We start from the raw sequence: 14,170 nt of genomic DNA, 5'->3' as shown, positions 1-14,170 counted from the left end.
TCTGCCTGCAATGCAGGAGACCCGGGTTCGATTGCCTGGTCAGAAAGATTCCCTGAAGAAGGAAATGGCAACCCACTCCAGTATTCTTGCCTGGAGAATCCCATGGGCAGAGGAGCCTGGCTAGCTACAGTCCATGGGGTCACAAGAGTCGGACACAACTTAGTGACTAAACCATAATGATAATTCAATAAGAAATGTTTCTGTATATTAAAATGTAAGAAAACGCTTATCTCTAATCAAGCACCTTTGTGACTTTTCATACTAATTGATCCATAGAGTCATGATCAGAAATAAAAAAGAAGAACATGCTGAAGCCAACCAAGGACCTGAGAGGGGAGGAAATCTCCACTCTGCAAACCTTTACCTTCTGAAACAATGACTTATGCTATGTTCTCAAAGCTGATGATCTGAAGGAATCCTGATGCAAAGAAAAAAGTTACTCATGTCTGACATAGGGCCATTCATTGGCTTCCATTTAAGGGTACACGCTCTACCCCTCCACAGCCTGTATGAAAACATACAGTACAAAGAAGAACAATCACAGAACTTGGATCTTCGGAGCTGGGCGACAGGAGTGCTCACTCTGCTATCTTTGGGCCCCAAGCATACTCTTCAGTTTCAGGTCAAATGACCATGTCTCCAGAAGAAAGCATGAAACAGAAAAACTATACAGAAAGCAGATGTTCTTGAATAGATGGATTTTCCTTTTGTTCTTTAAAAATAGTCTCACTGAGAGTTGCAGGAGCCTCCAAATAGGGTAAAGTTGAAATAGTGATAAAAACAGAACCCATGCACAATATAGCACCTGTTTCTGACATCACTGCATCTTCTATAACTGTGAGATGTTAACATTTGTGCTGTTCATATTTGTTCAATAAGCCCATTAAAACTTTTAACTAAGAAGGATTATATATTAAGTTTGATTTTCAAGGCAAAATTCTTGTGTATAAGCAAATAATTTTTTATCAATTCCTCTGGCATTTAAAGAGAGTGATTACTAAATGCAATTCAGAGATGGTATCAAGAGTTCCCTACAAAATGGCTAGATATAAGCTGGGAATGGGGGGTAGATGAAAATATATGAATGTGCTTTTCTGTGATAGTAGTGGAGAGTAAAGTGCCATCAAGGTGGGGTCAGGATCAAAGTGTCAATGGATTGAGGTCAGTGAGGGAGATCTTAGGAACACTGGAGTAGGGTGATAGAGTTCATAGGGGTGAGAATCATACGGTCACGAAAAGTGGGAGATGCTGGGCCCAGTGTAGGTCACAGGGATTAGAGATGGCCAGCGTTGTAAGGTCACTGGAGGTAAGGCTCACATGATCAGTAGAAAGAGTCTCTCAGAGTCACTGAAACTGTGGATCACAGAAACAAGGGAATTGGGGGTCACCACATCAATAGACGTAGCAAATTTCCAGAGTGATTTAAGCAAGAGAGGAAAACTCTTACAGGAATGGGGCTAAGAGTGTGATGGATTCTAGGACAAGATAAATAACACAAATACGATGTGAGTTGCTTCTCAGGTGGCACCAATGGTGAAGAACTCACTTGCCAATGCAGGAGATAAAAGAGACAGTGAATTTCAATCCATGGGTTGCGAAGACACCCTGGAGAAGGAAACGGCAACCCACTCCAGTATTCTTGCCTGGAAAATTCCATGGACAGAGGAGCCTGATGGGCCACAGTCAGTGAGGCCACAAAGAGTTGAACATGACTGAGCACCAGCACATGCTTTAAAAAAGATGGAAATTTGCACTCAGAAGATTTTCACTTAGGTCTCTAAGTGAATGAAGTGAACTGTGGACTATTACAGACTAAATATTTCTGTCATACCTAAATCCTTCGGGATTTAAGACAGACTTATATGTCTTTTCATTTGGAGGAAATTATCAAGATCAAAGACAAAAGGAGAAGAGGGCAGCAGAGGATGAGATGGTTAGAGAGCATCACTGAGTTTCAGCAAACTCCAGGAAACAGCAATAATGGTATTAACATGGAGTCTGGGGCTACCTGCTAACGTAGTGTCCTCTATACCTGAACAAGATGCTGAATTTCTCCAAGGTCCATGGGATACAGATTGGATCCTCTGCCCAACAGAGTTTCCTCATCCCTTCCACCATTCATCCCTCCCACGCCCAACCCCTCCCACTGCCCACTTCTGCAGAGACAACTGGAAATATACTGCCAGAAACAGCAATGAAGGAAAGTCAAAGAGGTTACCCTGGGATGTCAACAAAGTAGGTCACCAAAAAGTACACTGTCAGGTCATTAAGTATATGGGAGCATTCCGAAGATTCCACAAAAGCACAATCACAAGAAGCAGCTATTGTATATTCAACAACTAAAAGAAAAATCACAAATAGCACCACAGCTACCCTTCAGCTTTCATCCCTCAAACCAAATAATGAGAATAGGAGGAGGAAAGGAAGTAAAGAAATGAGAAAAAGAAAACATGCCATGACATACTTATTCCTTACTATCTGATGAAATTATAAATCAGGCCTGAACTTGATGGGGCTGGTGAATGGTGGTCCAAGAGCCAGCTTAGGATATAATGGAGATGGAAGTTTTGATAGTAGATAGGACTAAACTTATTAATGCCAAAGACTTTAGATATTCTAATACCAAGTTCAGTTCACTTCAGTTCAGTTCAGTCGCTCAGTCGTGTCCGACTCTTTGTGATCCCATGAACTGCAGCATGCCAGGCCTCCCTGTCCATCACCAACTCCCGGAGTCTACCCAAACCCATGTCCATCGAGTTGGTGATGCCATCTAACCATCTCATCCTCTGTCGTCCCCTTCTCCTCCTGCCCTCAATCTTTCCCAGCATCAGGGTCTTTTCCAATGAGTCAGTTCTTTGCATCAGGTGGCCAAAGTATTGGAGTTTCAGCTTCAGCATCAGTCCTTCCAATGAATATTCAGGATTGATTTCCTTTAGGATGGACTGGTTGGATCTCCTTGCAGTCCAAGGGACTCTCAAGAGTCTTCTCCAACACCACAGTTCAAAAGCATCAATTCTTCAGTGCTCAGCTTTCTTTATAGTCCAACTCTCACATCTATACATGACTACTAGAAAAACCATAGCTTTGAATAGATGGACCTTTGTTGGCAAGGCAACATCTCTGCTTTTTAATATGCTGTCTAGGTTGGCCATAACTTTTCTTCCAAGGAGCAAGCGTTTTTTAATTTCATGGCTGCAATCACCATCTGCAGTGATTTTGGAGCCCAGAAAAATAAAGTCTTTCACTGTTTCCATTGTTTCCCCATCTATTTGCCATGAAGTGATTGACTAGGATGCCATGATCTTAGTTTTCTGAATGTTGAGTTTTAAGCCAACTTTTTCACTCTCCTCTTTCACTTTCATCAAGAGACTCTTCAGTTCCTCTTCACTTTCTGTCATAAGGGTGGTGTCATCTGCGTATCTGAAGTTATTGATATCTCTCCTGGCAATCTTGATTCCAACTTGTGCTTCAGCCCAGCGTTTCTCCTGATGGACTCCGTATATAAGTTAAATAAGCAGGGTGACAATATACAGCCTTGATGTACTCCTTTTCCTATTTGGAACTAGTCTGTTGTTCCATGTCCAGTTCTAACTATTGCTTCCTGACCTGCATACAGGTTTCTCAAGAGGCAGGTCAGGTGGTCTGGTATTCCCATCTCTTTCAAGAATTTTCCACAGTTTATTGTGATCCACACAGTCAAAGGCTTTGGCATAGTCAATAAAGCAGAAATAGATGTTTTTCTGGAACTCTCTTGCTTTTTCAATGATCCAGCAGATGTTGGCAATTTGATCTCTGGTTCCTCTGCCTTTTCTAAAACCAGCTTGAACATCTCTTGAAGAGATCTCTAGTCTTTCCCATTCTATTGTTTTCCTCTATTTCTTTGCATTGATCACTGAGGAAGGCTTTCTTATCTCTCCTTGCTATTCTTTGGAACTCTGCATTCAAATGGGTATATCTTTTCTTTTCTCCTTTGCTTTTCACTTCCCTTCTTTTCACAGCTATTTGTAAGGCCTCCTCAGACAGCCATTTTGCTTTTTTGCATTTCTTTTTCTTGGGGATGGTCTTGATTCCTGTCTCCTGTACAATGTCAGGAACCTCCGTCCATAGTTCATCAGGCACTCTGTCTATCAGATCTAGTCCCTTAAATCTATTTCTCATTTTTGCTGTATAGTCATAAGGGATTTGATTTAGGTAACACCTGAATGGTGTAGTGGTTTTCTCCACTTTCTTCAATTTCAGTCTGAATTTGGCAATAAGGAGTTCATGATCTGAGCCACAGTCAGCTCCCGGTCTTGTTTTTGCTGACTGTATAGAGCTTCTCCATCTTTGGCTGCAAAGAATATAATCAATCTGATTTCAGTGTTGACCATCTGGTGATATCCATGTGTAGAGTCTTCTCTTGTGTTGTTGGAAGAGGGTGTTTGCTATGACCAGTGCGTTCTCTTGGCAGAACTCTGTTAGCCTTTGCCCTGCTTCATTCTGTACTCCAAGGCCAAATTTGCCTGTTACTCCAGGTGTTTCTTGACTTCCTACTTTTGCATTCCAGTCCCCTATAATGAAAAGGACATCTTTTTTGGGTGTTAGTTCTAGAAGGTCTTGTAGGTCTTCATAGAACCATTCAACTTCAGCTTCTTCAGCATTACTGGTCAGGGCATAGACTTGGATTACCATGATATTGAATGGTTTGCCTTGGAAACAAACAGATCATTCTGTCGTTTTCATGAGCTGGCGGCTGTGACGGTGCACAAGCATGAGCAGCTGCAATGGCACACAAGCGCGGCCAAGAGGAGCTACCCAATGTCCGAGGACAGGGGTAGCGGCTGGGAGGAGCTACCCCACGTCCAAGGTAAGTGGCTAACAAAGTATGACGGTAGGCACTGAGAGAGGGCATCAGACGGCAGACAGACTGAAACCACAATCACAGACAACTAGCCAATCTGATTACATGGACCACAGCCTTGTCTAACTCAACGAAACTAAGCCATGCCATGTGGGGCCACCCAAGACGGATGGGTCATGGTGGAGAGTCTGACAGAATGTGGTCCACTGGAGAAGGGAATGGCAAACCACTTTAGTATTCTTGCCTTGAGAACCCCATGAACAGTATGAAAAAGCAAAAAGATAGGACACTGAAAGATGAACTCCCCAGGTTGGTAGGTGCCCAATATGCTACTGGAGATCAGTGGAGAAATAACTCCAGAAAGAATGAAGGGATAGAGCCAAAGCAAAAACAACACCCAGTTGTGGATGGGACTGGTGATAAAAGCAATGTTTGATGCTGTAAAGAGCAATATTGCATAGAACCTGGAATGTTAGTCCATGAATCAAGGTAAATTGGAAGTGGTCAAACAGGAGATGACAAGAGTGAACATTGACATTCTAGGAATCAGTGAACTAAGATGGACTGGAATGGGTGAATTTAACTCAGATGACCAATATATCTACTACTGTGGGCAGGAGTCCCGTTGAAGAAATGGAGTAACCATCATAGTCAACAAAAGAGCCCGAAATGCAGCACTTGGATGCAATCTAATTCCAAAAGTGACTAGAAAAGTCACTTTTCCAAGAATATTACCAGGAATGGGGACAGGGAGAACCAAAATAACATGGTGGCAAGCAGGGAGTAGAGATAAATAAAGGAATATTCCAATTATACACCACTGAGTCCAGCTCATTCAGTGAACAGGTTACACACAGATGAAGAAAAATGAGGAAGAGGGGCAAGAGGAGAAATAAACTGGCAACACAGATGAGTATCTTCTAGAAAAGGAAGGGACTGCTTCCAGGGGATGTTTTCAATCACTTCTCATTATTAACTAGTACAATATTGTGAAATAATAATAAAGATATATCCAGACTTTGTCCAGGTTTCTGGAGCAGAGCTCCTAGAATTCTTGGAACTTCATGAGTTACAGGGATGACAGGAGCCTCTTTTGTTACTCCTAAAAAGTCCCTGTCAAGAATACTTGAGTTTCTGTTAATGAGGTGACTCTATATGAGCCCCCTAGATGGTTTCAGGATGGAGGCTGCCTGCCAACAAAACCTTGTGATTAGAGGGTTGGAACTTTCAGCTCCAAATCCCCTCACACCTCCAGGACGGAAAAGGGATAGAGACTGAGTTAATCCAGAGTTGTCAATGATTTAATCATGCTTATGTCGTGGAACCCCCATAAAACCGTAAAGGAAAGGGTTTGGAGAGCTTCTAGGGTGGCAAATACCCCGACATGCAGAAAGGTGGTATACCTCAACCTCCACAGTCACAGAAGCCCTTGTATACAGGACCCTTCCACACCTCATCTTATGTGCCTCGTAATCAGGTTCTTCATTTATATATTTTCTAACATCCTTTATAAGGATATATGGGCTTCCCTGGTGGCTCAGAGAGTAAAGCATCTGCCTGCAATGTGCGAGACTGGGGTTCGACCCCTGAGTTGAGAAGATCCCCTGGAGAAGGAAATGGCAACCCACTCCAGTATCCTTGCCTGGAGAATCCCATGGACAGAGGAGTCTGGTAGACTACAGTCCACAGGGTCGCAAAGAGTCAGACACGACTGAGTAACTTCACTTTCACAAGGATATATATATATTTCACAAGGATATATATATAATATATAGCAAGTAAATAAGAAAAGTTCCTGATTTCCATGTGTAGTCATAGCAAATTATCAAACTAGAACAGAGGGTTGTGGGAATCCCAAATTTTAAGACAAGTCAGATAAATTGTGGATAACTAGGGGCCCAATATTTGCAATTGTTATCTGAAGTGGGAGGGCAGTCTTGTGGGGCTGAGCCCTTAACAAGGGAAGTCTAAACTAACTCCAGGTAGTTACTGTCAGAACTGAGTGAAATTGCAGGACACCCAGCTGGTACTGCACAGAATTAGAGAACTATTTGGTAGGAAAAACCCAGATTTTTGGTGTCAGAAGTGTTCTATGGTTGAGAACAGATCTTAGTAATTATAACTAGACTTATATTGAAGAAAGTAGGAAACACCACTAAGCAATTCAGGTATGACCTAAATCAAATCCCTTACAATTATACAGTGGAAGTGACAAATAGATTCAAGGGATTAGATCTGATAGATAGAGTGCCTGAAGAACTATGGATGGAGGTTTGTAACACTGTACAAGAGGCAGTGATCAAAACCATCCCAAGAAAAAGAAATGCAAAAAGGCAAAACAGACATCTGAGGAAGCCTTACAAACAGCTGAGAAAAGAAGAGCAGCTAAAGGCAAAGGAGAAAAGGAAAGATACATCCCTCTGAATGCAGAGTTCCAAAGAATAGCAAGGAGAGATGAGAAAGCCTTCCTAAGTGATCAATGCAAAGAAATAGAGGAAAACAATAGAATGGGAAAGACTAGAGATCTCTTTAAGAAAATTAGAGATACCAAGGGAACATTTCATGCAAAGATGGGCACAATAAAGGACAGAAATGATACAGACCTAACAGAAGCAGAAGATATTAAGAAGAGGTGCCAAGAATACACAGAAGTACTATACATAAAAGATCTTAATGATCCAGATAACCACGATGGTGTGATCACACACCTACAACCAGACATCCTGGAGTGCTAAGTCAAGCAGACCTTAGAACAAAGCTAGTGGAAGTGATGGAATTTCAGCTGAGCTACTTCAAATCCTAAAAGATGATGCTGTTGAAGTGCTGCACTCAATATGCCAGCAAATTTGAAAAACTCAGCAGTGGCCACAGGACTGGAAAAGGTCAGTTTTCATTCCAATCCCAAAGAAAGGCAATGCCAAAGAATGCTCAAACTACCACACAATAGGACTCATCTCACTCACTAGCAAAGAAATGCTCAAAATTTTCCCAGCTATGCTTCAACAGTATGTGAACCAATGACTACCAGACGTTCAAGATGGATTTAGAAAAGGCAGAAGAACCAAAGATCAAATTGCCAACATCCACTGGATCATAGAAAAAGCAAGGGAATTCTAGAAAAACATCTACTTCTGCTTCATTGACTATGCTAAAGCCTTTAACTCTTTGCGTCACAACAAACTGTGGAAAATTATTCAAGATATGGGAATACCAGACCTCATTACCTGCCTCCTGAGAAACCTGTATGCAGGTCAAGAAGCAACAGTTAGAACGGGACATGGAACAATGGGCTGGTTCAAAATTGGGAAAGGAGTACATCAAAGCTGTATACTGTCACCCTGCTTATTTAACTTATACGCAGGGTTCAGTTCAGTTCAGTTGAGTTCAGTCGCTCAGTCATGTACGACTCTTTGCAACCCCATGGACTGCAGCACGCCAGGCCTCCTTGTCCATCACCAACTCTTGGAGTTTACTCAAACTCATGTCCATCGAGTCAGTGATGCCATCCAACCATCTCATCCTCTGCTGTCCCCTTCTCCTCCTGCCTTCAATCTTTCCCAGCATCAGGGTCTTTTCAAATGAGTCAGCTCTTTGCATCAGGTAGCCAAAGTACTGGAGTTTCAGCTTCAACATCAGTCCTTCCAATGAACATTCAGGACTGATTTCCTTTAGGATGGACTGGTTGGATCTCCTTGCAAACCAAGGGACTCTCATTATGAGAAATGCTGGGCTGGATGAAGCCAAGCTGGAATCAAGATTGCTGGGAGAATTATCAATAACATCAGAAAAGTAGATGACACCACTCTTAGGGCAGAAAGTGAAAAGGAACTAAAGAGCCTCTTGATGAAGGTGAAAGAGGAATGATAAAGCTGGCTTAAAACTCAACATTCAAAAAATGAAGATCATGGCATTCAGCTCCATCACTTCATGGCAAATAGATGGGAAACAATGGAAACAGTGACAGACTTTATTTTCTTGGGCTCCAAAATCACTATGGATGGTGACTGCAGCCATGAAATTAAAAGATGCTTGCTCCTTGGAAGAAAAGCTATGACAAACCTAGACAGCATATTAAAAAGCAGAGACACTTCTTTGCTACCAAAGGTCCCAAAGGTCCTATAGTCAAAACTATGGTTTTTTCAATAGTCATGGAGGGATGTGAGAGTTGGACCATAAAGAAGGATGAGTGCTGAAGAATTGATGCTTTTGAACTGTGGTGTTGGAGAAAATTCTTGAGAGTCCCTTGGACTTCAAGGAGATCAAATCAGTCAATCCAAAAGGAAATCAATCCTCAATATTCATTGGAAGGACTGATGATTCATTGGAAGCTCCAATTCTTCGGCTACCTGATGCAAAGAATGTACTCATTGGAAAAGACTGTGATGCTGGGAAAGACTGTCAGCAGGATGAGAAGGGGATGACAGAGGACAAGATGGTTGGATGGCATCATCAACTCAATGGACATGAGTTTGAGCAAGCTCTGGGAGATGGTGAAGGACAGGGAAGTCTGGTGTACTGCAGTCCATGGGATTGCAAAGAGTTGGGCACAACTGAGTGGTTGAACTACAACAATAAAATCCATTTGGGATGTCAAGAGCATTATTACCTCCATCTTATTTCTTTGCACATTTCTTTTGTAAAATATTCTAATCTCCCTCTTGACAACGAATGCCTCTCATAGACTAAGGGAAAGTCCTAATCATGCCATATTCATCTGCATCCCCATCTCCAATTTTGTTGTGCCTGATAACTACAAACCCTGTGCTCTTTCCTTCACCTCCAGACTCTTAAGCCTTTCACATTTAAGGAAGTCTGAAGATTAGAGGGAAACAGACTGGTAGAAACTGCCTGGTCACATCACATCATATTGGTCTTGAATTCTCAGCATCCTTATTTATTTCAAAAATCCCCTTACCATACTGAGGAATGACACTTTTGAAGCTTGATCATACATTCAGTACAATTTACAGAGCACCTATTATGGACAGTGTATTCTGACATTGTACCTTTCAGAGTACACTGTCTATGAACTACCACTATTAGTTTCCTATTGCTACTGTAACAAATTGCCACAGATTTGGTGACTTAAAACAACAGGTTATTTCTCTTATAGTTCTAGAGGTGATATGTCCAAAATTGGGTTTTATCGGGCTAAACACAAATTATTGGCAAAGCTGCATTCCTTTTGGAGGCTCTAAAGGAAAGTTTGTTTTCTTGCCTTTTCCAGCATCTACAGGCTGCCCTTCTTCCTAGGCTCAGAATCACCTTCCATCTTCAAAGCTATCAGTGACCAGTCAAGTTGTCCCCATGCAACATCACTCTACCTCTGACCCTCACACCTTCCTCTCATGAGGACCCTTCTAATTACACTCATCACAACCGGATAACCCATAATAATCTCCCAATCTCAATATTTTAGTCACGTCTGAAAAATTCTTTTTGCCATGTAAAGCAATATATTCACAGGTTCTGGGGATTAAAAATGGATCTTTTTTTGGGTGAGTCCTTTATTCATTATATCACTCCTACTCACAGAATGAAAGAGAAATAACTCTTGGAGAGTCAGGAGGCTATAAAAAATGTTATTTTTTTAAACCTATTTTTAACTGAAATACAAGAGTTATACTACCAAAACAAACAACAACATAAATTACACATGTACGGCTCATGGAATTATTCCACAACATGTCCTCTTCTAGTAACTATACCCTCTCTATTCCAGAGGTTCAACACTATAGATGAGTTCTGTTTTTGAACAGGCAAATTGAATGATTCAGTGTAATTGTTTTGTGTCTGACTTCCATTTACTCAACAATGTTTGGGAAATTTACCTCTTGCTAAATGGAGCTACAGTTGGGTTTTTCATCATTGTATAATATTCCATTATATATCACAATTCATTTATCCATTATACTACTGACAAACATTTGAATTTTCTTCAGCTTGTGTTTATTTAAATACTGCTGCTCTAAGAATTATTTCACATGTCTTTTGTTGCATTTACTCACACATTTCCATTAGGTATATAACCAGAGAATAATTTTTGGGTCATAGTTTATCTACATATCTAGATATCTCTTCAACTTTAGGAGAGAATACCAGCCGATTTTTAAAGTAGCTGTACAAATTTATAACCTTACTAGCAACATATGAGTGTTTCTGTTGCTTCTCATGTTTATTAATACTATTATCACTCTTTTAAATTTTAGCCTCTCTGGACTATGTAGTACTAATAATTCACTATAGTTTGCATTTCCCTGATTACTACTAAGACTGGATTTCCTTCATTCCTTGTGACTATTTGAATATTCACTTATATAAACTGCCTGCTCAAGTCTTTCATCCATATTCATTTTGTGGTGATTTTATAGTTCTTTCCATATTCTGCATGTAGGCACTTTATCAGATATATGTGTTGCATAATGACTTTTCTACCAAAAATAGTACATAAAATTGAAATTTGAATGTCAATTGATTTCTTAGGGATCCAGCTATTATTTCCAAACTTGTAACTATCAGTTCACCCAATACAGGTGCCCCCTAAGCACACAAAGCAAATATTAACAGGCATAAAGTTAGAAATGAACAGTAATACAATGAAAGTACAGGCATTTAAAAGCCCACTTACATCCCTGGACAGATGATCTAGGCAGAAAATCAATAAAGAAATATGGGCCTTAAACAATGCATTTGACCAGGTTGACTTATTAGATACACAAAAAATATTTCATTCAAATAAACAGAATACATATTCTTTTCAAGTGCACAAGGAACATTCTTAATAATAAATCATATGCAACTCCACAAAACAAGTCTTAGTATATTTAAGAAAACTAAAATTATATCAACTATCTTGTCTAACCATAACAGAATAAAACAAGAATATAACCAAAAAAAAAAAAAAAAAACTAGAAAAACCATAAACTTGGGGTCTAAACAACATGCTACTAAACAACAAATGGTTCCTTGAAGAAATCAAAGATAAAATTTAAAAAACAACCTCAAAACAATTGAAAATGAAAACAATGCTCCAAAACCTATGAGGCAGAACAAATGAGGCTCTAACAGGGAGGTGTATAGTAATATAGGCCTAACTAAAGAAAACAAACAAACAAAGCAGTCTCAAATAAACAAACTAACCTTATACCTAGAGGAATGAGAATTAAAAAGTGCAAACAAAACCTGAAGTTCATAAAAGAAAAATAATAAGCTTGGAGAAGAAATAATTGAAATAGATACTGAAAACCAAGTGAAAAGATCAATGAAACTCAGCTAGTTCTTTGATGAGATAAAATTGATAAACCTCTAGCGAAACACATCAAGGAAAAAAAAGAGAGACAAAATAAATGAAATCAGTAAATAAAGAGAAACCATTAATAAATGTGGTTTTGCATTGCTCAATTTTGCAATCTAAAAACAAAGTTTTTAGATATTGGAATACATTCTTAAATAAATGTGGTTATGTTATACATCATTTTAATGCACATTTCTCACTTTATGTTTTTTGCTAATGACATTACTTTCTGTGAATTTTATATTTATTTTAGACTATGGAAATTATATTAGACAAAAAGCAAACTCTATCAATTTTCTTATTCGAATTCAAAATGGGTTGTAAAGCAATTTGGAGAGTTTTGTAAGTATTCTGAGGTGTTTCAATATATTACCAATTGGTTTCTTTAAAATATTTTTAAATTCATTTTACATTAAAAAAACTATTTTTCAGAAGCACAGAATTCATCACTCTTGGTCAAAAGGCACAGAAAAAGTTAAGAACAGGTGGGCTGGATAATCAGCAAGGTTTCTTTCAAATGGATGAAGTTTATAGCTATTATCTCCTCTGATGGGTCTACTGTCCAACTTTTATATGGCTTAAGGGTTTCTAAGGTAGTGGGTAGGGAATAAAAGGGTGGGTTTCTCTGACAGCTCAGTTGGTAAAGAATCCGCCTGCAATGCAAGAGACCCCGGTTTGATTCCTGGGTCAGGAAGATCCCCTGGAGAAGGGATAGGCTACCCATTCCAGTATTCTTGGGCTTCCCTTGTGGCTCAGTTGGTAAAGAATCCACCTGCAATGCAGGAGACCTGGGTTCAATCTCTGGGTTGGGAAGATCCCCTGGAGAAGGGAAAGGCTACCCACTCCAGTATTCTGGCCTAGAGAATTCCATGGACTATAAAAGAAATTTCCAACTCCCAGTGATGAAGAAATATGCTAGCTAGGGTAAGAGACAGACCCAAAGCAAAAAGCAAGTCAGATACACTGCAAATACTACAGTCAGTGACATGTGTGAGTTCAGATTCACAAGAAATGCACAAAAGAAATCTTTTTAATAATTTAGACTTAATAGCAAAAGATCACAGAGAAAGGGAAGTACTGTGAGAGGTAAAATTAGTGAGATGTCTGGTGTTGAAGTGTGATGAATGGAGACTATAAAGAAAGCTGAGCAACGAAGAATTGATGCTTTTGAACTGTGGTGTTGGAGAAGACTCTTGAGAGTCCCTTGGACTGCAAGGAGATCAAACCAGTCAATCCTAAAGGAAATCAGTCCTGAAAATTCATTGGAAGGACTGATGCTGAAGCTGAAACTCCAATACTTTGGCCACCTGATGCAAAGAACTAATTCATTTGAAAAGACCCTGATGCTGGGAAAGATTGAAGGCGGGAGGAGAAGGGGATGACAGAGGATGAGATGGTTGGATGGCATCACTGACTCAATGGACATGAGTTTGAGTAGGCTCCAGGAGTTGGTGATGGACAGGGAAGCCTGGCGTGCTGCAGTCCATGGGGTTGCAAAGAGTCAGACATGACTGAGTGACTGAACTGTGATGGAAGGTAGCTAACAAGCAATGTACAAAGCCATATAGTAAATTCTCAACAAATATTTATTAGCTGAAAGAGAAAGGGGAAGATAAACAATTGATATAAGTAAAAGTGAAATCATAAAGGGACACAAAGAAACAAAAATCCAAGTTCTCTTTTTTACAAACTTATATTGAAAGACTTCGCAGGGGTCGCTAAGAGCAGCACAGAACTAGGTTGGAGGTAGGCAGGGAGAGGAGATAAGATACACGAATCACAGTCTTTCTCTGACCTTAAAGGACCTTATAATTTCAGCAGCAGGCAGTTTATCTCACGATACAAGGAAATGAAGTAAAGAAGGGAAAGTACACACATGAGAAGAATAAGCCAAGCTGCAATTATCAATAGTCATCATTTCCAGAGGGAAGTGTCACCAGAGAGGGTTATGCTGATTTCTATCCAACTCCATGTCCCTCTATAGCCCTGGACCACTTCAACTTTAGGTGCATATAGATTAGTGACTTATTTTCATA

General features: G+C 40.0%; 1 long non-coding RNA gene across 1 annotated transcript in view; it reads right to left on the bottom strand.

Moving 5' to 3' along the window:
* The window catches only part of LOC110127352 (uncharacterized), a 50,582-nt gene that overhangs the window by 28,897 nt on the left and 7,515 nt on the right, over positions 1-14,170 (bottom strand). The gene's annotated exons all lie outside the window — the stretch shown is intronic.

Source organism: Odocoileus virginianus, unplaced genomic scaffold (assembly GCF_023699985.2).
Source record: "Odocoileus virginianus isolate 20LAN1187 ecotype Illinois unplaced genomic scaffold, Ovbor_1.2 Unplaced_Contig_20, whole genome shotgun sequence".
In the NCBI taxonomy this organism is placed as follows: domain Eukaryota; kingdom Metazoa; phylum Chordata; class Mammalia; order Artiodactyla; family Cervidae; genus Odocoileus; species Odocoileus virginianus.
The sequence above is the reverse complement of the archived record's forward strand: the minus strand, read 5'-3'. Positions and strand labels throughout refer to the sequence as shown.